Source organism: Acanthopagrus latus, chromosome 19 (genome assembly GCF_904848185.1).
Source record: "Acanthopagrus latus isolate v.2019 chromosome 19, fAcaLat1.1, whole genome shotgun sequence".
In the NCBI taxonomy this organism is placed as follows: Eukaryota; Metazoa; Chordata; class Actinopteri; order Spariformes; family Sparidae; genus Acanthopagrus; species Acanthopagrus latus.
The window spans coordinates 19,638,870-19,662,790 of NC_051057.1; the positions used below are offsets into that span (position 1 = coordinate 19,638,870).

At 39.6% G+C, this 23,921-nt stretch overlaps 4 long non-coding RNA genes across 4 annotated transcripts; 3 read left to right on the forward strand and 1 right to left on the reverse strand.

The window, feature by feature from the left end:
* Positions 1-1,326: 1,326 nt before the first annotated feature.
* LOC119009144 lies at positions 1,327-22,969 on the reverse strand. The gene is made up of 7 exons (XR_005071644.1): positions 22,890-22,969; positions 22,259-22,370; positions 17,092-17,203; positions 11,719-11,830; positions 6,391-6,530; positions 6,009-6,101; positions 1,327-1,515 (listed from the first exon to the last, which is right to left on the reverse strand). It is a non-coding gene; the product is annotated as an uncharacterized LOC119009144 (long non-coding RNA).
* On the forward strand, positions 1,411-6,392 carry LOC119009145. Its single transcript, XR_005071645.1, has 3 exons — positions 1,411-1,541; positions 5,803-5,892; positions 6,022-6,392. It is a non-coding gene; the product is annotated as an uncharacterized LOC119009145 (long non-coding RNA).
* LOC119009146 lies at positions 10,248-11,872 on the forward strand. The gene is made up of 3 exons (XR_005071646.1): positions 10,248-10,443; positions 11,553-11,602; positions 11,732-11,872. It is a non-coding gene; the product is annotated as an uncharacterized LOC119009146 (long non-coding RNA).
* LOC119009147 lies at positions 15,653-17,245 on the forward strand. The gene is made up of 3 exons (XR_005071647.1): positions 15,653-15,844; positions 16,926-16,975; positions 17,105-17,245. It is a non-coding gene; the product is annotated as an uncharacterized LOC119009147 (long non-coding RNA).
* Positions 22,970-23,921: the final 952 nt, after the last annotated feature.

Here is a 23,921-nt window from a genome sequence, read left to right on the forward strand (position 1 = left end):
TCAGGTATATTTCATATCAGCTGCTGTTAGATGTTATAAACCTCTCACTGAGCTGCTGTTAGCTTCATTAATGTGATAAGAGATGGGGAGAGGCTGTATGCATTACAGCACAAGTTGGAGGTGAGTGAGGCGAGCGGATCTGACTGGACAAAATCACTCTTAACACACCACAGACCACAGGAAAATCAGACACGATGTCCTTTGCCAACATCAGATAATCGGGCCTTTGCTGGCTTTGATCGTAAGGGGGAAATCAGGACAAAAATTGACCCGATTATCCTGTAGTGTGTACCCGCCTTTAGGAGTGATTCCAGAACATTCTCAGAGAACTCTGAGCAGGAAATGGACAGAAACTCCTCTCTTAGTCAGGAGGTGTGGTTGACACCATTGCTGGGTATGAGCCATCATTTCAAAAGCTGTGATTGGTTGATCCTAAAAGCTAGATAAAAAACATACTTTTGGTGATAATGGGCAAAGGATGGACCCTCAAATCAATAAAATTAATTATAGAATCTAATCTTATGAAGACTGTGTAATTATAAATAATATTTCAAATAAAAGAACATATCTGTTAAATGAATAGTAAGCCATACTTTAAAATTATCCTACAAAATTGTGAAAACTTAGGCCCACTTGCACAGTATTCACATAGTGATAGTTATATTTATTTGCTTATATTAATTGCCATGCTGGTAATTTTTGCACTTTCAACATTTCAACATTTTCAACTTTGAACATTTCAACTCAATTTGGTATTAACGAGGGTAAAATGGCTCAGCTTTGTGATTGTCTGACCGGCCTATAAGAAGCAGTATTGGTTGGCTTTCAAATCTACCACAAACCAGTGAACAGCAATGGAGAAGAAAAGAACAAGGAAACCCAACTGCACAATCCAATCTGTAGCATTTCATTAATTCACTATCATCCAGTGTTTGGATATCTCTCCTGCCACTTCCGTCCGCCATTTTCTCCTCTGCTTAGGGAACTCCTAAGCCGCTTAAAAGTCCTTTTCCCTGTTCTTAACAGATCTCACCTTAGGAGCTCTCTTAAGAGCTAAGATTCTTTAGGAATAGCTTTTATCTTTACTAGGATCTACTCTTCACTTTTAGGGGAAATTCTAAGAAAACATCATGATTCTAAGAAGAGCAACTCTGCACTAACAATCTTTAGAAATACGGCCCCCGGTTTCCATTGCAGAAAAAAAATGATATATCGGATATAGTTAAAGTTTTGACAGTGCCACTGAGAAGAGACATTGGACTCGTTCAAAAGACTCAACATATCCTTTAAAAATTAGGGGTGAGCAGGATTAAAATCACATCAGAGTGTAATTCAAAAAAAGGGTTTATTATGTAAAATAGCCAGTAAAGACAACAGTGCTCACTGTCTGTGAGCAGGTGAAACAGTAGTCAACTGCATGACCTGAAGGAGTTGTCAACAGAAGACTTTCCTGCTGCTTCAGGCTCGTCTCCAGGGTTCGTCTCGTCTTGTCCGTCATGACCGCTCGTCCATCACCTGCAGGAAGATAAAGAGGAGCAGTGGTAGTTTGATGTCTCTTTGTGGAGGTTGTGTGTCTATTTATGATTGTTTTTGGAGGTTTTGTGTGTGTTGGTAGAGGTTTTATGTGCTTTTAGAGGTTTAGTGTATTTTAAGAGGTTTTATGTATTTTTAGACATTTTGTGTGTTTGTTTTTATAGTTTCTGTATGTTTTTAGAGGCTGTGTGTGTTTGAAGAGGTTTTGTGTATTTTTTTTTACAGGTTTTGTTTGTGGAGGTTTTGTGTGTTTTGAGGTTTTGTGTCTTTGTGGAGGGTTTGTGTTTGAGAGGTTTTGTGTGTTTGTTTTTGGAGGTTTTGTGTGTGTTTGTAGAGGTTTTGTGTGTTTTTAGGGGATTTGTGTATTTTTAGAGGTTTTGTGTGTTTGTTTTACAGGTTCTGTGTGTTTTGAGAGGCTTTGTGTGTTTCTGGAGGTTTTGTGTGTTTGAAATAGTTTTGGTGGTTGAAGAGGTTTTGCAAGTTTGTTTTTACAGGTTTTGTTTGTTTGTGGAGGTTATGTGTATTTGAAGAGGTTTTGTGTTGGTTTTTAGAGGGTTTGTGTTTGTTTTTGGAGGCTTTGTGTGTCTTTGTAGAGGTTTTGTGTGTTTGTTTTTACAGGTTCTGTGCGTTTTTAGAGGTTTTGTGTGTTTGAAGAGGTTTGTGTGTTTGAAGAGGTTTCGTGTGTTTTGAGGTTTTGTGTCTTTGTGGAGGGTTTGTGTTTGAGAGGTTTTGTGTGTTTGTTTTTGGAGGTTTTGTGTGTTTTTAGGGGATTTGTGTATTTTTAGAGGTTTTGTGTGTTTGTTTTACAGGTTCTGTGTGTTTTGAGAGGTTTTCTGTGAAAAGGTTTTGCATTTTTTTAACAGGTTTTGTTTGTGGAGGTTTTGTGTGTTTTGAAGTTTTGTGTGTTTGTGGAGGTTTAGTGTATTTGAAGAGGTTTTGTGTTTGAGAGGTTTTGTGCGTTTGTTTTCAGAGGTTTTGTTTGTTGGGGAGGTTTTTACTGTATTAGAGTTTTTGTTTGTTGAGTTGTTTTTGTGGTGGTTGTTTGTTCTCCACAAAGAGACATAGGTCTATTTTTGATGAGTTTTGAGTCTCCTTGTGTTTTCTTTTCTTGCACTGTTATACTGTTGTATATTTTCCTTTGGGGTTTGCTGCATCGCTGTACACTTTCCTTTTGGGTTTGTTACACTGTTGTACAGTTTGCCTTTTGGGTGAGCTGCACTGTTTTACACTTTCCTTTTAGGTTTGCTGCACTGCTTTACACTTTCCTTGTGGGTTTCTAGCACTGCTGTCCTGTTGTACACTTTCCTTTTGGGTTTGCTGTAGTGTTGTGCAGTTTGGCTTCTGGGTTTGCTGCACTGTTTTACACTGTCCTTCTGGGGTTTTCTGCACTGTTTTACACTTTCCTGTTGGGGTTTGCTGCACTGTTTTGCACTTTCTGGTTGGGTCTGCTGCAGTGTTGTGCAGTTTGCATTCTGGGTTTGCTACACTGTTTTACACTTTACTGTTGAGGTTTGCTGCACTGTTTTGCACTTTCCTGTTGGGACTCCTGCAGTGTTGTGCAGTTTGCCTTGTGGGTTTGCTGCACTGTTTTACACTTTCCTGTTGGGTCTGCTTCAGTGTTGTGCAGTGTGCCTTGTGGGTTTGCTGCACTGTTTTACACTTTCCTTTTGGAGTTTTTGCACTGTTTTACACTTTCCTGTTGGGTCTGCTGAAGTGTTGTGCAGTTTGCCTTCTGGGTTTGCTGCACTGTTTTACACTTTCCTGTTGGGACTCCTGCAGTGTTGTGCAGTTTGCCTTGTGGGTTTGCTGCACTGTTTTACACTTTCCTGTTGGGGTTTGTTGCACTGATTTACACTTTCCTGTTGGGGTTTCTGCACTGTTTTACAATTTCCTTTTGGGTCTCCTGCAGTGTTGTGCAGTTTGCCTTGTGGGTTTGCTGCACTGTTTTACACTTTCCTGCTGGGGTTTGCTGCACTGTTTTACACTTTCCTGTTGGGACTCCTGCAGTGTTGTGCAGTTTGCCTTGTGGGTTTGCTGCAGTGTTTTACACTTTCCTGTTGGGGTTTGTTGCACTGATTTACACTTTCCTGCTGGGGTTTCTGCACTGTTTCACACTTTCCTGTTGGGTCTGCTGCAGTGTTGTGCAGTTTGCCTTCTGGGTTTGCTGCTCAGGAACAACCCGAGGAATATGGGAAAGAGCTTAAGGTGTCAACTTGACCTCCAGATTCCCCAGATCTCAATCCAACTGAGCTTCCACTGGATGCAGCCTGAGCCAAAAACAATCCATGGGGGCCACCAACATGGATGGGAGTTGGTTCTGGCACATCCCATAGATGCTCAACTGGACTGGGATCTGGAGAATGAGGAAGCAAGTTTGACACCTTGGGTTCTTTGCCAGGAGGGAGTGTAGTTGATCTGCAAATTACACTTTCCTTTTGGGTTTGCTGCTCTGCTTTACACTCTTCTTTGGGGTTTGTTGCACTGTTGTCCTGTTGTACACTTTCCTTTTGGGTTTGCTGCAGTGTTGTGCAGTTTGCCTTGTGGGTTTGCTGCACTGTTTTACACTTTCCTGTTGGGGTTTGTTGCACTGATTTACACTTTCCTGTTGGGGTTTCTGCACTGTTTTACACTTTCCTGTTGGGTCTGCTTCAGTGTTGTGCAGTTTGCCTTCTGGGTTTGCTGCACTGTTTTACACTTTCCTGTTGGGACTCCTGCAGTGTTGTGCAGTTTGCCTTGTGGGTTTGCTGCACTGTTTTACACTTTCCTGTTGGGGTTTGTTGCACTGATTTACACTTTCCTGTTGGGGTTTCTGCACTGTTTTACAATTTCCTTTTGGGTCTCCTGCAGTGTTGTGCAGTTTGCCTTGTGGGTTTGCTGCACTGTTTTACACTTTCCTGCTGGGGTTTGCTGCACTGTTTTACACTTTCCTGTTGGGACTCCTGCAGTGTTGTGCAGTTTGCCTTCTGGGTTTGCTGCACTGTTTTACACTTTCCTTTTGGAGTTTTTGCACTGTTTTACAATTTCCTGTTGGGTCTCCTGCAGTGTTGTGCAGTTTGCCTTGTGGGTTTGCTGCACTGTTTTACACTTTCCTGCTGGGGTTTGCTGCACTGTTTTACACTTTCCTGTTGGGACTCCTGCAGTGTTGTGCAGTTTGCCTTGTGGGTTTGCTGCTCAGGAAGAACCCGAGGAATATGGGAAAGAGCTTAAGGTGTCAACTTGACCTCCAGATTCCCCAGATCTCAATCCAACTGAGCTTCCACTGGATGCAGCCTGAGCCAAAAACAATCCATGGGGGCCACCAACATGGATGGGAGTTGGTTCTGGCACATCCCATAGATGCTCAACTGGATTGGGATCTGGAGAATGAGGAAGCAAGTTTGACAACCTTGGGTTCGTTGCCAGGAGGGAGTGTAGTTGATCTGCAAATTACACTTTCCTTTTGGGTTTGCTGCTCTGCTTTACACTCTTCTTTGGGGTTTGTTGCACTGTTGTCCTGTTGTACGCTTTCCTTTTGGGTTTGCTGCAGTGTTGTGCAGCTTGCCTTCTGGGTTTGCTGCACTGTCATACACTTTCCTGCTGGGGTTTCTGCACTGTTTTACACTTTCCTGTTGGGTCTGCTTCAGTGTTGTGCAGTTTGCCTTCTGGGTTTGCTGCACTGTTTTACACTTTCCTGTTGGGTCTGCTGCAGTGTTGTGCAGTTTGCCTTCTGGGTTTGCTGCACTGTTTTACACTTTCCTGTTGGGTCTGCTGCAGTGTTGTGCAGTTTGCCTTGTGGGTTTGCTGCACTGCACTTTCCTGTTGGGGTTTGTTGCACTGATTTACACTTTCCTGTTGGGGTTTCTGCACTGTTTTACAATTTCCTGTTGGGTCTCCTGCAGTGTTGTGCAGTTTGCCCTGTGGGTTGATCTGCAACTCACACATTCCTTCATGGTTTGCTGCAGTGTTGTGCAGTTTGCCTTCTGGGTTTGCTGCACTGCTTTGCACTTTCCTTTTGGGTTTGCTGCACTGTTGTCCTGCTGTAAGCTTTCCTTTTGGTTTACTGCATTGTTATACGCTTTCCTTTTGGGTCTGTTGAACTGCTTTCCTGTTGTACACTTTCCTTTTGGGTTTGTTGCAGTGCTGTCCTGTTGTACGCTTTCCTTTTAAGTTTCCTGCAGTGCTGTGCAGTTTCCCTTTTGCGTTCAAATACTACTTTTACTTCCTTCTTTTACTTCCCACTGAAGTAACTTGTACATCACTTGTTTGCCTTTTTAATTTGTTTTTTAAAAGACAAACAGAAAAAGAGGGAAAGAGACTAGTGTCCCACCAGTGACACTGTACTGGTTTCTGCCAACCAAAACTGTCGGTATTCAACGACCTGTGAGTGAGACTCGACTATCCTCTAGAATCATTTACTGATACTAGAGTATTAATGAACAGCAACTGACAAATCTCACACTTTCTGCCTTTAACTTTTGCACCTATACTGCACTGACCTTGTTGGACCAGGTGTCTCTCCTCTCTGGGTCTGATCACCATACAGGTCACAGCTGTTCCACCTGAAGCTGAAGACAAGTCCCACTGTTCACCTGGAGAGAGGAGGAGGTACTTTAATATAACATGACCACTACATGCTCAGACATTGTTAAACAACTCATGGACCCTGCTTCTAAATCAGTAATTCCACAAAACAGGAACAGATAATGTAGGTAATGGAAGCCCTGGTCCCCCCACCAAAAAACTGTCTATTTCAAATATAGTGGAAGCTTTGACAACGCCACTGAGAGGAGACGCTGGACTCCATCAAAAGACTTCTTTAAAAATCGGGTGAGCAGGATTAAAACCACAACAGTGTAATTCAAAAAAAGGGTTTCTTACGTAAATAGCCATTAAAGACGACAGTGCTCCCAGTGTGAGCAGGTGAAACTGTAGTCAGCAAACAACTGCATGACCTGAAGGAGTTTCCTCAGAAGACGACACTCAGATCCTCAGTTTTCCTGCTGCGGCTCGTCCGTCACCTGCAGGAAGATAAAGAGGAGCAGTGGTAGTTTGATGTCTCTTTGTGGAGGATTTTGAAATAGTGTTTAGAGGTTTTGTGTGTTTGTGGACGTTTTGTGTTTGTTTATAGAGGTTTTGTGTGTTTGTGGAGGTTTTGTGTTTGTTTTTAGAGGTTTTGTTTGTTTGTGGAGGTTTTGTGTGTTTGTGGAGGTTTGTGTGTTTGTGTTTAGAGTTTTTGTTTGTGGAGGTTTTGTGTTTGTTTTTAGAGGTTTTGTGTTTGTTTTTAGAGGTTTTGTGTGTTTGTGGAGGTTTTGTGTTTGTTTATAGAGGTTTTGTGTGTTTGTGTAGGTTTGTGTGTTTGTTTTTAGAGTTTTTGTTTGTGGAGGTTTTGTGTTTGTTTTTAGAGGTTTTGTTTGTTTGTGGAGGTTTTGTGTGTTTGTGGAGGTTTGTGTGTTTGTGTTTAGAGTTTTTGTTTGTGGAGGTTTTGTGTTTGTTTTTAGAGGTTTTGTGTGTTTGTGGAGGTTTTGTGTTTGTTTATAGAGGTTTTGTGTGTTTGTGTAGGTTTGTGTGTTTGTTTTTAGAGGTTTTGTGTGTTTGTGGAGGTTTGTGTGTTTGTTTTTAGAGGTTTTGTTTGTTTGTGGAGGTTTTGTGTTTGTTTTTAGAGGTTTTGTGTGTTTGTGGAGGTTTTGTGTGGGTTTTTTTTAGAGGTTTTGTTTTTGTGGTAGTTGTTTGTCCTCCCCAAAGAGACTTGGGTCTATTTTTGTTGAGTCTATTTTGTCCCTACCTCAGTTTTATTTAACCTGAAATCACTTTTCATACTTTGTATGAGTTCTAAGTTAACTTAATGGGAAGTAAATCTGAACATTTACAATAGTGTAAAATTTGGAGCTACATGTACTGTTCTTGAGTACATTTCTATTTTCACAACTTTTAACTGATTTACAATGAATATTTTCACCACACATTATTTAACAGCTTACATTTTACAACATTATTCATATACTACTACTCTGATTCTGATCACTTACTGATCTCATCTATGAAATATTTAATATGTATACAACGATCTGCCAAAAGATTAAAACCAATGACAGGTGAAATGAATAACATTGATCATCTTGTGACAATGCCACATTCTGTTGGGAAACCTTGAGTCCCGGCATTTACATGGACGCCTGTTTGAGAAGCACCGCTCACCCAAACTCCGCTGCAGACCAAGTGCGGCCGCTCATGTCAAAGACACTCCTCAACGGCAGTGGCCGCCCAGCAGGACAATGCAGCCGCATCACTGCAAAAAGTGCTCAGGAACGACCCGGGGAACATGACAGAGAGCTCAAAGTGTCAACCCGGCCTCTGAATTCCCCAGATCTCAAACCAACTGAACGTCCATTTGATGTACCATGAGCCGAGAACCATCCATGGGGGCCCCAACATGGATGGTAATTGGCTCTGGTGCATCCCACAGATGGTCAACTGGAGTGGGATCTGAGGAATTCAAAGGCCAGTTCAACGCCTCAAGTTCGTAGTCAGGTTCATCGGACCATTCCTGAGCCATTTCTGCGGTGCTGCAGGTGCACTGACCTGCAGGGGGGGGCACTGCCATCAAGGAGAGCTGTTGCCATGAGGGGGCGTCCACATAAATGCCAGGACTCAAGAGTTTCCTGCAGAACATCTGATTGTAACAAGATGATAAATGTTCATTTCACCTATTAGTGTTTCAATGTTTTGGCTGATGGTGTATATACATGTAAAATACTTCATATAAAGAGATCAATAACATGCATTCAGGTACTCTTCTTGAGTATTTCTATTTTCAGTTTTCACTGATTTAGAATGAATGTTTTCACTGCACATTTTATAATAACTTACATTTTACAACCTCACTTAGTTAACAGTTATTTTGCAGATTCATATAATTAATAAAACATATTAACTGATCAAACATGATGTATTATCATATATTAACGCACAGACTCTTAAAGCAATTTCGGAGAAAGTTTGATTTTTGAGGAACCTGGGAAAGTGCTCAAGGTGTCAACATGTGTACACACTGAGAGACACGACATTAGAACCAGTGACAGGTGAAATAATAAGATGGATGATTTTGTTCCAATGTCATGTTCGGCTGTGAAGCCATGAGTCCTAGCATTCATGTGGATGTCTCTTTGACAGACACCAGTCACCCAAACACAGCTGCAGACCAAGTACACCCCCTCATGGCAGCAGCACTCCTTGGTGGCAGTGCGCCCCCTGCAGGACAACGCGCCTGCAACACGTCAAAAACTGCTCAGGAACGACCCGAGGAACGTGGGAAAGAGCTCAAGGTGTCAACATGGCCTCCAGATTCCCCAGATCTCAATCCAACTGAGCTTCCACTGGATGCAGTCTGAGCCAAGAACCATCCATGGGGGCCCCAACATGGATGGGAGTTGGTTCTGGCGCATCCGATGGATGCTCAACTGGATTGGGATCTGGACAATGAGGGGGCCAGTTTGAAACCTTGGGTTCTTTGCCATGAGGGGGTGCAGTTGGTCTGAACGGTGTTTGGGTGGCTGGTGTTTGTCAAAGAGGATCCACAGAAATGACAGAACTCAAAGTTTCCCAGCAGAACATTTGATTGTAACAAGATGATCAATGCCCACTTCACTTGTCAGCTGTTTTAATATTGTGGCTGAACAGTGTAGATATACATGTTAAACACTTTTCATATTTTGCATAAATTGAGTTTTTATTTTATTAGTTATGTTATTACTGTATCAGTTACTATATTATTCACACTTTCACCACACTTTGTCTAACTAGATATTTTGCAGATTCATATCATCAATATTAAACATTCTGTTTGATTATAGATTAAATTATCCAGCATTAAAAGCAGAAAGTTGAGACATTAGAGAGGAAATGTGAGACAAGCAAGTGTCCTGCATTATGGAGGACAATTATTAATCAATTGATTAACTGTGTGACGGTTTACTCATGAAGCAATTCTGTACAAAGACAGCTGATTTTTGAGTCTCATTCTCAGATCGTCAAATAACGCACTTTGTGGACTATTACATATAAAACTTAAATTATCTATAAATCTATCTATAAATTACCGATAAAACTGTTTGTAGCTATCAGAATCAGAAATCCTGTAACGTCCCGCAGACGGGGAAATGTGCTTGCTGCAGCAGCGTCAGAATGTTACGAGAACAAGAGCAATAGTAAAATAGACGATATAAAATAGAAAATATAATGAAAAAGGAAATAAAATAGAATCAAATTGACGTATATATTTACATGGTATAGTGCAAGAATGAACAGCAAATATTTATATACATTTAAATATTTAAATATAGATAATAAATATAGGTGTTGTTCGCAAGACAACAACTCCAAAGGCTTCATACAGCTTATCTAGCACTCTCTGAACGCACGTTTGCGTGCTCGATCGGAGAGGTACCTGAACTGAAAACAATCCTTCACTACACTCAGAAAAACGCAGACAAACAAACAACCGCTCAAACTGTTTGTAGCAATCAGTTTGCTGCACTTCTACCATTAACAATTGGATCCTTATTAGTGGTCTGCTGGGCAGTGAGGCCGAGGGTCCTTTAACAGCTTTGTAATGATCTCTGCATGGTTTTATCAAGCAGGATGCTGTTGCACACAGTTGCAAAGAAAATGAATTCCTGCAATTGTTTTAATTTAGTTTTATCTCAGAGGTTCAACATTATCTTCAAGGCAAAGGCATCGCGCCCATACACACTGAACTCGCCAGGGAAATCGTCATGGACAGATGAGGGCAGAGATCCAAGCCGCTTTAGTGGCGTCAGGCTAGCTTCTACCGTGGCCCTGAGCATGTCCCTAGCCAGGCCGAAGCCCAAGCTAAACAGCGCACACTTTGGGCACGCTTCTACCATACCATAGGTGTCTGAACATGAGGGACCTGTAAGTTGGCGGGATCGCACGAGGGCTCGTAAGATACGCTATTACCAATACCAGCAACTGATCAAAGGCCTGACTACTGCCATTCATGGAAAACACTGCTTACAGCTCCGATGGACAGCACTCGGGCATTTGCCATTGAAGATAGCTGAAGTCCTGTCAAGTTAACCTTTATTTTACAATGATAGAACTTATAAATTACAAACACAAGGTTTGCCTGGCAGACCACTAACAAGTGGATTGCTGTTACCTAACTTTTGTCCCACTTTTGGCACGAGGCGTCCAAAACAACGCGTCTCCGCTCAGTGCTGCTGTTGTTGTGGCTCTCAATTCGCTTCACTTCTACTAGAGGTGGGAATCTCTTGGCACCTCACGATTCGATTCGATTACGAACCGATTCTCAATGCAGCAATTTTTTGTATGTATATTTCCATGCATGACTTAAAATAACAAGAATAATAAGAAAAATAGGAATAATAAGAATAATAATAAAAATAGGAATAATAAGAATAATAATATCAACAACATAATAACAATAAGAAGAAGAATAATAAGAAGTATAATAATAATAATGATAAAAATAGGAAGAATAATAATAATAACAATAAGAATAATAATAATTAGAAGTATAAAAATAATAATGATAAAAATAGGAATAATAAGAAGTATAATATTAAAAATAGAAATGATAAGAATGATAATAATAATAATAATAATAATAATAATGTGAGTAAGAATAAGAATAATATAATAATAATAATAATGATAATAATAATAACAATAATAATATTAATAATAATAATAAGATGAAGAAGTATAATAATAAGAATAATAAAATAAGAATAACACCAACAACAATAAGAATAATAAGAATAATAAGAATTAAATCTGAGCTTGTTAATCACGTCCTACTTTTTTCACACTGTGTGACTAATTGGTGTTTCCAATATATTTAATTAATCAAACAAATGAAAGAAATGTGGCAAGTCAACTGGAAAGTTACATTTGCTAGCAAACATCCAGCTTTGCAAAGAACCAAAAGTTGTATGCTGCCTGTAGCAGCACACATGTAGTACATTAGTACATAAATAACATTGATCATTGTGTTCCAGCGACACTGTACTGTCTTCTGCCAACCAAAACTGTCGGTATTCAACGACCTGTGAGTGAGACTCGACTATCCTCTAGAATCATTTACCAATCCTAGAGCATTAATGAACAGCAACTGAAAAATCTCACACTTTCTGCCTTTAATTTTTGCACCTTCATTGCACTGACCTTGTTGGACCAGGAGTCTCACACTTTCCCTTCAGGCTCCTGTGGCGGCCCCTCTCCATTGTTTGGCTCGTCTTGTTCGTCTCGGTGATTCGTCCCGTCAACCATCCATCACCTGCAAGATGAGAAAGAAGAGCAGTGGTAGTTTCATGTCTCTTTGTGCAGGTTTTGTGCATGTTTGTGCGTTTTTGTCTGAATTTGTGGAGGTTTGAGTACGGAGGATTGTAGAGGTTTTCTGTGTCATTGTGGGGGTTTTGTGTGTATTTTGTGAATTTGTGAAGTTCTGTGGAGTTTTTTGTGTATTTATGGTTATTTTGTGTGTCATAATGATTAAGCTTTTTAGTCTTTTTTGGGAGATTTTGAGTGTATTTGTGTAAGTTTTGTGTTTGTTTGTGGAGATTTTGAGTGTATTTGTGGAAGTTTTGGGTTTATTTGTGGAGATTTTGAGTGTATTTATGGAAGTTTTGTGTTTATTTGTGGAGATTTTGAGTGTATTTGTGGAAGTTTTGTGTTTATTTGTGGAGGTTTTGAGTGTATTTGTGGAAGTTTTGTGTTTATTTGTGGAGATTTTGAGTGTATTTATGGAAGTTTTGGGTTTATTTGTGGAGATTTTGAGTATATTTGTGGAAGTTTTGGGTTTGTTTGTGGAGGTTTTGAGTGTATTTGTAAAAAGCATTTAACATGTGTATACACTGAGAGCCACAACATTAGAACCAGTGACAGGTGAAATACACAAACAGGTGTTTGTTTTTAGAGGTTTTGTATGTATTTGTGGAGATTTTGTGTTTGTTTTTAGAGGTTTTGTGTTTGTTTTTAGAGGTTTTGTGTTTGTTTTTAGAGGTTTTGTGTGTGTTTCTGGAGGTTTTGTGTTTGTTTTTAGAGGTTTTGTGTGTGTTTGTGTGTTTGTTTTTATAGGTTTTGTTTTTGTGGTAGTTGTTTGTCCTCCACAAAGAGACATGGGTCTATTTTTGTTGAGTCTATTTAGTCCCTACCTCAGTTGTATTCAACCTGAAATCACTTTTCATACTTTGTTTAAATTGAGTTTTAAGTTAACTTAATGGGAAGTGAATCTGAACATTTACATTGGTGTAAAATTTTGAGCTACATGTACTGTTCTTGAGTACATTTCTATTTTCACAACTTTTAACTGATTTACAATGAATATTTTCACCACACATTATTTAACAGCTTACATTTTACAACATTATTCATATGCTACTACTCTGATTCTGATCACTTACTGATCTCATCTATGAAATATTTAATATGTATACAACGATCTGCCAAAAGATTAAAACCAATGACAGGTGAAATGAATAACATTGATCATCTTGTGACAATGCCACATTCTGTTGGGAAACCTTGAGTCCCGGCATTTACATGGACGCCTGTTTGAGAAGCACCGCTCACCCAAACTCCGCTGCAGACCAAGTGCGGCCGCTCATGTCAAAGACACTCCTCAACGGCAGTGGCCGCCCAGCAGGACAATGCAGCCGCATCACTGCAAAAAGTGCTCAGGAACGACCCGGGGAACATGACAGAGAGCTCAAAGTGTCAACCCGGCCTCTGAATTCCCCAGATCTCAAACCAACTGAACGTCCATTTGATGTACCATGAGCCGAGAACCATCCATGGGGGCCCCAACATGGATGGTAATTGGCTCTGGTGCATCCCACAGATGGTCAACTGGATGGGATCTGAGGAATTCAAAGGCCAGTTCAACGCCTCAAGTTCGTAGTCAGGTTCATCGGACCATTCCTGAGCCATTTCTGCGGTGCTGCAGGTGCACTGACCTGCAGGGGGGGGCACTGCCATCAAGGAGAGCTGTTGCCATGAGGGGGCGTCCACATAAATGCCAGGACTCAAGAGTTTCCTGCAGAACATCTGATTGTAACAAGATGATAAATGTTCATTTCACCTATTAGTGTTTCAATGTTTTGGCTGATGGTGTATATACATGTAAAATACTTCATATAAAGAGATCAATAACATGCATTCAGCTACTCTTCTTGAGTATTTCTATTTTCAGTTTTCACTGATTTAGAATGAATGTTTTCACTGCACATTTTATAATAACTTACATTTTACAACCTCACTTAGTTAACAGTTATTTTGCAGATTCATATAATCAATAAAACATATTAACTGATCAAACATGATGTATTATCATATATTAACGCACAGACTCTTAAAGCAATTTCGGAGAAAGTTTGATTTTTGAGGAACCTGGGAAAGTGCTCAAGGTGTCAACATGTGTACACACTGAGAGACACGACATTAGAACCAGTGACAGGTGAAATAATAAGATGGATGATTTTGTTCCAATGTCATGTTCGGCTGTGAAGCCATGAGTCCTAGCATTCATGTGGATGTCTCTTTGACAGACACCAGTCACCCAAACACAGCTGCAGACCAAGTACACCCCCTCATGGCAGCAGCACTCCTTGGTGGCAGTGCGCCCCCTGCAGGACAACGCGCCTGCAACACGTCAAAAACTGCTCAGGAACGACCCGAGGAACGTGGGAAAGAGCTCAAGGTGTCAACATGGCCTCCAGATTCCCCAGATCTCAATCCAACTGAGCTTCCACTGGATGCAGTCTGAGCCAAGAACCATCCATGGGGGCCCCAACATGGATGGGAGTTGGTTCTGGCGCATCCGATGGATGCTCAACTGGATTGGGATCTGGACAATGAGGGGGCCAGTTTGAAACCTTGGGTTCTTTGCCATGAGGGGGTGCAGTTGGTCTGAACGGTGTTTGGGTGGCTGGTGTTTGTCAAAGAGGATCCACAGAAATGACAGAACTCAAAGTTTCCCAGCAGAACATTTGATTGTAACAAGATGATCAATGCTCACTTCACTTGTCAGCTGTTTTAATATTGTGGCTGAACAGTGTAGATATACATGTTAAACACTTTTCATATTTTGCATAAATTGAGTTTTTATTTTATTAGTTATGTTATTACTGTATCAGTTACTATATTATTCACACTTTCACCACACACATATTTTGCAGATTCATATCATCAATATTAAACATTCTGTTTGATTATAGATTAAATTATCCAGCATTAAAAGCAGAAAGTTGAGACATTAGAGAGGAAATGTGAGACAAGCAAGTGTCCTGCATTATGGAGGACAATTATTAATCAATTGATTAACTGTGTGACGGTTTACTCATGAAGCAATTCTGTACAAAGACAGCTGATTTTTGAGTCTCATTCTCAGATCGTCAAATAACGCACTTTGTGGACTATTACATATAAAACTTAAATGATCTATAAATCTATCTATAAATTACCGATAAAACTGTTTGTAGCTATCAGAATCAGAAATCCTGTAACGTCCCGCAGACGGGGAAATGTGCTTGCTGCAGCAGCGTCAGAATGTTACGAGAACAAGAGCAATAGTAAAATAGACGATATAAAATAGAAAATATAATGAAAAAGGAAATAAAATAGAATCAAATTGACGTATATATTTACATGGTATAGTGCAAGAATGAACAGCAAATATTTATATACAGATTTTAAATATAGATAATAAATATAGGTGTTGTTCGCAAGACAACAACTCCAAAGGCTTCATACAGCTTATCTAGCACTCTCTGAACGCACGTTTGCGTGCTCGATCGGAGAGGTACCTGAACTGAAAACAATCCTTCACTACACTCAGAAAAACGCAGACAAACAAACAACCGCTCAAACTGTTTGTAGCAATCAGTTTGCTGCACTTCTACCATTAACAATTGGATCCTTATTAGTGGTCTGCTGGGCAGTGAGGCCGAGGGTCCTTTAACAGCTTTGTAATGATCTCTGCATGGTTTTATCAAGCAGGATGCTGTTGCACACAGTTGCAAAGAAAATGAATTCCTGCAATTGTTTTAATTTAGTTTTATCTCAGAGGTTCAACATTATCTTCAAGGCAAAGGCATCGCGCCCATACACACTGAACTCGCCAGGGAAATCGTCATGGACAGATGAGGGCAGAGATCCAAGCCGCTTTAGTGGCGTCAGGCTAGCTTCTACCGTGGCCCTGAGCATGTCCCTAGCCAGGCCGAAGCCCAAGCTAAACAGCGCACACTTTGGGCACGCTTCTACCATACCATAGGTGTCTGAACATGAGGGACCTGTAAGTTGGCGGGATCGCACGAGGGCTCGTAAGATACGCTATTACCAATACCAGCAACTGATCAAAGGCCTGACTACTGCCATTCATGGAAAACACTGCTTACAGCTCCGATGGACAGCACTCGGGCATTTGCCATTGAAGATAGCTGAAGTCCTGTCAAGTTAACCTTTATTTTACAATGATAGAACTTATAAATTACAAACACAAGGTTTGCCTGGCAGACCACTAACAAGTGGATTGCTGTTACCTAACTTTTGTCCCACTTTTGGCACGAGGCGTCCAAAACAACGCGTCTCCGCTCAGTGCTGCTGTTGTTGTGGCTCTCAATTCGCTTCACTTCTACTAGAGGTGGGAATCTCTTGGCACCTCACGATTCGATTCGATTACGAACCGATTCTCAATGCAGCAATTTTTTGTATGTATATTTCCATGCATGACTTAAAATAATAAGAATAATAAGAAAAATAGGAATAATAAGAATAATAATAAAAATAGGAATAATAAGAATAATAATAACAACAACATAATAACAATAAGAATAATAATAATAAGAAGTATAATAATAATAATGATAAAAATAGGAAGAATAAGAATAATAATAACAACAAAACAATAATGATGAGAAGAATAATAAGAAGTATAATAATATTAAAAATAGAAATGATAAGAATGATAATAATAATAATAATAATAATAATAATGAGAGTAAGAATAAGAATAAGAATAATAAAATAATAATAATGATAATAATAATAACAATAATATTATTAATAATAATAATAAGATGAAGAAGTATAATAATAAGAATAATAAAATAAGAATAACACCAACAACAATAAGAATAATAAGAATTAAATCTGAGCTTGTTAATCACGTCCTACTTTTTTCACACTGTGTGACTAATTGGTGCTTCCAATATATTTAATTAATCAAACAAATTAAAGAAATGTGGCAAGTCAACTGGAAAGTTACATTTGCTAGCAAACATCCAGCTTTGCAAAGAACCAAAAGTTGTATGCTGCCTGTAGCAGCACACATGTAGTACATTAGTACATAAATAACATTGATCATTGTGTTCCAGCGACACTGTACTGTCTTCTGCCAACCAAAACTGTCGGTATTCAACGACCTGTGAGTGAGACTCGACTATCCTCTAGAATCATTTACCAATCCTAGAGCATTAATGAACAGCAACTGAAAAATCTCACACTTTCTGCCTTTAATTTTTGCACCTTCATTGCACTGACCTTGTTGGACCAGGAGTCTCACACTTTCCCTTCAGGCTCCTGTGGCGGCCCCTCTCCATTGTTTGGCTCGTCTTGTTCGTCTCGGTGATTCGTCCCGTCAACCATCCATCACCTGCAAGATGAGAAAGAAGAGCAGTGGTAGTTTCATGTCTCTTTATGGAGGTTTTGTGCATGTTTGTGCGTTTTTGTCTGAATTTGTGGAGGTTTGAGTACGGAGGATTGTAGAGGTTTTCTGTGTCATTGTGGGGGTTTTGTGTGTATTTTGTGAATTTGTGAAGTTCTGTGGAGTTTTTTGTGTATTTATGGTTATTTTGTGTGTCATAATGATTAAGCTTTTTAGTCTTTTTTGGGAGATTTTGAGTGTATTTGTGGAAGTTTTGTGTTTATTTGTGGAGATTTTGAGTGTATTTGTGGAAGTTTTGTGTTTATTTGTGGAGATTTTGAGTGTATTTATGGAAGTTTTGGGTTTATTTGTGGAGATTTTGAGTATATTTGTGGAAGTTTTGGGTTTGTTTGTGGAGGTTTTGAGTGTATTTGTAAAAAGCATTTAACATGTGTATACACTGAGAGCCACAACATTAGAACCAGTGACAGGTGAAATACACAAAGAGGTGTTTGTTTTTAGAGGTTTTGTATGTGTTTGTGGAGATTTTGTGTTTGTTTTTAGAGGTTTTGTGTTTGTTTTTAGAGGTTTTGTGTTTGTTTTTAGAGGTTTTGTGTGTGTTTGTGGAGGTTTTGTGTTTGTTTTTAGAGGTTTTGTGTGTGTTTGTGTGTTTGTTTTTATAGGTTTTCTTTTTGTGGTAGTTGTTTGTCCTCCACAAAGAGACATGGGTCTATTTTTGTTGAGTCTATTTAGTCCCTACCTCAGTTGTATTTAACCTGAAATCACTTTTCATACTTTGTTTAAATTGAGTTTTAAGTTAACTTAATGGGAAGTGAATCTGAACATTTACATTGGTGTAAAATTTGGAGCTACATGTACTGTTCTTGAGTACATTTCTATTTTCACAACTTTTAACTGATTTACAATGAATATTTTCACCACACATTATTTAACAGCTTACATTTTACAACATTATTCATATACTACTACTCTGATTCTGATCACTTACTGATCTCATCTATGAAATATTTAATATGTATACAACGATCTGCCAAAAGATTAAAACCAATGACAGGTGAAATGAATAACATTGATCATCTTGTGACAATGCCACATTCTGTTGGGAAACCTTGAGTCCCGGCATTTACATGGACGCCTGTTTGAGAAGCACCGCTCACCCAAACTCCGCTGCAGACCAAGTGCGGCCGCTCATGTCAAAGACACTCCTCAACGGCAGTGGCCGCCCAGCAGGACAATGCAGCCGCATCACTGCAAAAAGTGCTCAGGAACGACCCGGGGAACATGACAGAGAGCTCAAAGTGTCAACCCGGCCTCTGAATTCCCCAGATCTCAAACCAACTGAACGTCCATTTGATGTACCATGAGCCGAGAACCATCCATGGGGGCCCCAACATGGATGGTAATTGGCTCTGGTGCATCCCACAGATGGTCAACTGGAGTGGGATCTGAGGAATTCAAAGGCCAGTTCAACGCCTCAAGTTCGTAGTCAGGTTCATCGGACCATTCCTGAGCCATTTCTGCGGTGCTGCAGGTGCACTGACCTGCAGGGGGGGGCACTGCCATCAAGGAGAGCTGTTGCCATGAGGGGGCGTCCACATAAATGCCAGGACTCAAGAGTTTCCTGCAGAACATCTGATTGTAACAAGATGATAAATGTTCATTTCACCTATTAGTGTTTCAATGTTTTGGCTGATGGTGTATATACATGTATAATACTTCATATAAAGAGATCAATAACATGCATTCAGGTACTCTTCTTGAGTATTTCTATTTTCAGTTTTCACTGACTTAGAATGAATGTTTTCACTGCACATTTTATAATAACTTACATTTTACAACCTCACTTAGTTAACAGTTATTTTGCAGATTCATATAATTAATAAAACATATTAACTGATCAAACATGATGTATTATCATATATTAACGCACAGACTCTTAAAGCAATTTCGGAGAAAGTTTGATTTTTGAGGAACCTGGGAAAGTGCTCAAGGTGTCAACATGTGTACACACTGAGAGACACGACATTAGAACCAGTGACAGGTGAAATAATAAGATGGATGATTTTGTTCCAATGTCATGTTCGGCTGTGAAGCCATGAGTCCTGGCATTCATGTGGATGTCTCTTTGACAGACACCAGTCACCCAAACACAGCTGCAGACCAAGTACACCCCCTCATGGCAGCAGCACTCCTTGGTGGCAGTGCGCCCCCTGCAGGACAACGCGCCTGCAACACGTCAAAAACTGCTCAGGAACGACCCGAGGAACGTGGGAAAGAACTCAAGGTGTCAACATGGCCTCCAGATTCCCCAGATCTCAATCCAACTGAGCTTCCACTGGATGCAGTCTGAGCCAAGAACCATCCATGGGGGCCCCAACATGGATGGGAGTTGGTTCTGGCGCATCCGATGGATGCTCAACTGGATTGGGATCTGGACAATGAGGGGGCCAGTTTGAAACCTTGGGTTCTTTGCCATGAGGGGGTGCAGTTGGTCTGAACGGTGTTTGGGTGGCTGGTGTTTGTCAAAGAGGATCCACAGAAATGACAGAACTCAAAGTTTCCCAGCAGAACATTTGATTGTAACAAGATGATCAATGCTCACTTCACTTGTCAGCTGTTTTAATATTGTGGCTGAACAGTGTAGATATACATGTTAAACACTTTTCATATTTTGCATAAATTGAGTTTTTATTTTATTAGTTATGTTATTACTGTATCAGTTACTATATTATTCACACTTTCACCACACTTTGTCTAACTAGATATTTTACAGATTCATATCATCAATATTAAACATTCTGTTTGATTTTAGATTAAATTATCCAGCATTAAAAGCAGAAAGTTGAGACATTAGAGAGGAAATGTGAGACAAGCAAGTGTCCTGCATTATGGAGGACAATTATTAATCAATTGATTGTCTGTGTGACGGTTTACTCATGAAGCAATTCTGTACAAAGACAGCTGATTTTTGAGTCTCATTCTCAGATCGTCAAATAACGCACTTTGTGGACTATTACATATAAAACTTAAATGATCTATAAATCTATCTATAAATTACCGATAAAACTGTTTGTAGCTATCAGAATCAGAAATCCTGTAACGTCCCGCAGACGGGGAAATGTGCTTGCTGCAGCAGCGTCAGAATGTTACGAGAACAAGAGCAATAGTAAAATAGACGATATAAAATAGAAAATATAATGAAAAAGGAAATAAAATAGAATCAAATTGACGTATATATTTACATAGTATAGTGCAAGAATGAACAGCAAATATTTATATACAGATTTTAAATATAGATAATAAATATAGGTGTTGTTCGCAAGACAACAACTCCAAAGGCTTCATACAGCTTATCTAGCACTCTCTGAACGCACGTTTGCGTGCTCGATTGGAGAGGTACCTGAACTGAAAACAATCCTTCACTACACTCAGAAAAACGCAGACAAACAAACAACCGCTCAAACTGTTTGTAGCAATCAGTTTGCTGCACTTCTACCATTAACAATTGGATCCTTATTAGTGGTCTGCTGGGCAGTGAGGCCGAGGGTCCTTTAACAGCTTTGTAATGATCTCTGCATGGTTTTATCAAGCAGGATGCTGTTGCACACAGTTGCAAAGAAAATGAATTCCTGCAATTGTTTTAATTTAGTTTTATCTCAGAGGTTCAACATTATCTTCAAGGCAAAGGCATCGCGCCCATACACACTGAACTCGCCAGGGAAATCGTCATGGACAGATGAGGGCAGAGATCCAAGCCGCTTTAGTGGCGTCAGGCTAGCTTCTACCGTGGCCCTGAGCATGTCCCTAGCCAGGCCGAAGCCCAAGCTAAACAGCGCACACTTTGGGCACGCTTCTACCATACCATAGGTGTCTGAACATGAGGGACCTGTAAGTTGGCGGGATCGCACAAGGGCTCGTAAGATACGCTATTACCAATACCAGCAACTGATCAAAGGCCTGACTACTGCCATTCATGGAAAACACTGCTTACAGCTCCGATGGACAGCACTCGGGCATTTGCCATTGAAGATAGCTGAAGTCCTGTCAAGTTAACCTTTATTTTACAATGATAGAACTTATAAATTACAAACACAAGGTTTGCCTGGCAGACCACTAACAAGTGGATTGCTGTTACCTAACTTTTGTCCCACTTTTGGCACGAGGCGTCCAAAACAACGCGTCTCCGCTCAGTGCTGCTGTTGTTGTGGCTCTCAATTCGCTTCACTTCTACTAGAGGTGGGAATCTCTTGGCACCTCACGATTCGATTCGATTACGAACCGATTCTCAATGCAGCAATTTTTTGTATGTATATTTCCATGCATGACTTAAAATAATAAGAATAATAAGAAAAACAGGAATAATAATAATAATAATAAAAATAGGAATAATAAGAATAATAATAACAACAACATAATAACAATAAGAAGAAGAATAATAAGAAGTATAATAATAATAATGATAAAAATAGGAATAATAATAATAATAACAATAAGAAGAAGAATAATTAGAAGTATAAAAATAATAATGATAAAAATAGGAATAATAATAATAACAACAAAACAATAATGATGAGAAGAATAATAAGAAGTATAATAATAAGAATAATAAAATAAGAATAACACCAACAACAATAAGAATAATAAGAATTAAATCTGAGCTTGTTAATCACGTCCTACTTTTTTCACACTGTGTGACTAATTGGTGCTTCCAATATATTTAATTAATCAAACAAATGAAAGAAATGTGGCAAGTCAACTGGAAAGTTACATTTGCTAGCAAACATCCAGCTTTGCAAAGAACCAAAAGTTGTATGCTGCCTGTAGCAGCACACATGTAGTACATTAGTACATAAATAACATTGATCATTGTGTTCCAGCGACACTGTACTGTCTTCTGCCAATCAAAACTGTCGGTATTCAACGACCTGTGAGTGAGACTCGACTATCCTCTAGAATCATTTACCAATCCTAGAGCATTAATGAACAGCAACTGAAAAATCTCACACTTTCTGCCTTTAATTTTTGCACCTTCATTGCACTGACCTTGTTGGACCAGGAGTCTCACACTTTCCCTTCAGGCTCCTGTGGCGGCCCCTCTCCATTGTTTGGCTCGTCTTGTTCGTCTCGGTGATTCGTCCCGTCAACCATCCATCACCTGCAAGATGAGAAAGAAGAGCAGTGGTAGTTTCATGTCTCTTTATGGAGGTTTTGTGGGGATTTTGTGGAAGTTTTAGTGTATTTGTGGAGGTTTTTGTGTAATTGTGGAAGTTTTTAGTGAATTTGTGGAGGTTTGTAGAGGTTTTGTGTGTCATTGTGGGGGTTTTATGCATCATTGTGGAGGTCTACAATATCGCATTTAGTAAAACCCATTTAAAATACTACTTTTACTCCTTTCTTTTATTTTCTATTGAAATAACTCGCACATTGCTTGTTTGCAAATTTCTTTGGATTTTTTCATTAGTTTAAAGACAAACAGAAAAAGAAGGAGAGAGACTAGTGTCCCAACAGTGTCACTGTAGTGGCTTCTGCCAACCCAACTGTTGGTATTCAATGACCTGTGAACGAGACTCGACTATTCTCTAGAATCATTTACTGATCTTAGAGTATTAATGAACAGCAACTGACAAATCGCACACCTTCTGCCTTTAATATTTGCACCTGTTTTAGCACTGACCTTGTTGGACCAGGTGTTTCTCCTCTCCAGGTCTGATCACTTTACAGGTCAGAGCTGTTCCACTTGAAGCTGAAGACAAGTCCCACTGTTCACCTGGAGAGAGGAGAAGGTACTTTAGTACAACACGATGACTACATGCATATGTGTGCGTCTATATATATGTTCTAATTGTAACAGGAAAAAAGAAGATGTAATCACAGTGCAGACCCATCCAGCAAAAAGAGGATTTCTTATTGGATTATAATTTATAATTAAGAATGATATAGCAGTCTGTAACCATGTGCATGACAACACTTCAGGAGTCTCACATCACTCTGCACTGTAAAATCTACTACAATCTGATTTAATAAATGTGTTATTTAAAGGTAAACCAAAAGTAAACTAAATATATTCAGTCCTGAGAACAGTGCTTTATACACAAGTGATATGATTTTAAAACTCTTATCTTTAGACACACAGGGAGTCAGTGCAGTGCTTTGAATAACACATTAAACCAGAACTGAGACAAATACACTAAATCCATTCTGTGCAGACTGCCATGAGGCCGCATATTGTGTGTTAAACTGCTTTATCTGCTCAGAATGACCTTCTAGATGGTGTCATATTAACATACTGAGACATTATTAACACAACACCTGGCCTGTTAGCTAGCTGTGCTGTACTCTGGTATTCAGTTGTGGCGATGCTAGTGCTAACAAGCTAACATTACACAGCACGATAATGGCGTCATGCTAACGCTCGTCAACAGACACACGCTAGCTAACATGCAACTCTGTCTGTATAAACACGACGATTAAACGACTCAGACGTATTTAAAAGCTGTAATAGTGTCCCTACCCGTTAATAAAGGAAGCGCAACCGCTGCCAACGTGTTTCCCAAACCGTGCAGTGCATCTCCAACAACTTTAAACTCAGCTAGCTAACATAGCATAACAACATGACCACTCAAACCGACAAGCAAATGTTAGCTAATTAGCTTTCATGGCGTTATAAAGAATACATACACACATTTCACAAAAGTTTCATGCCGAT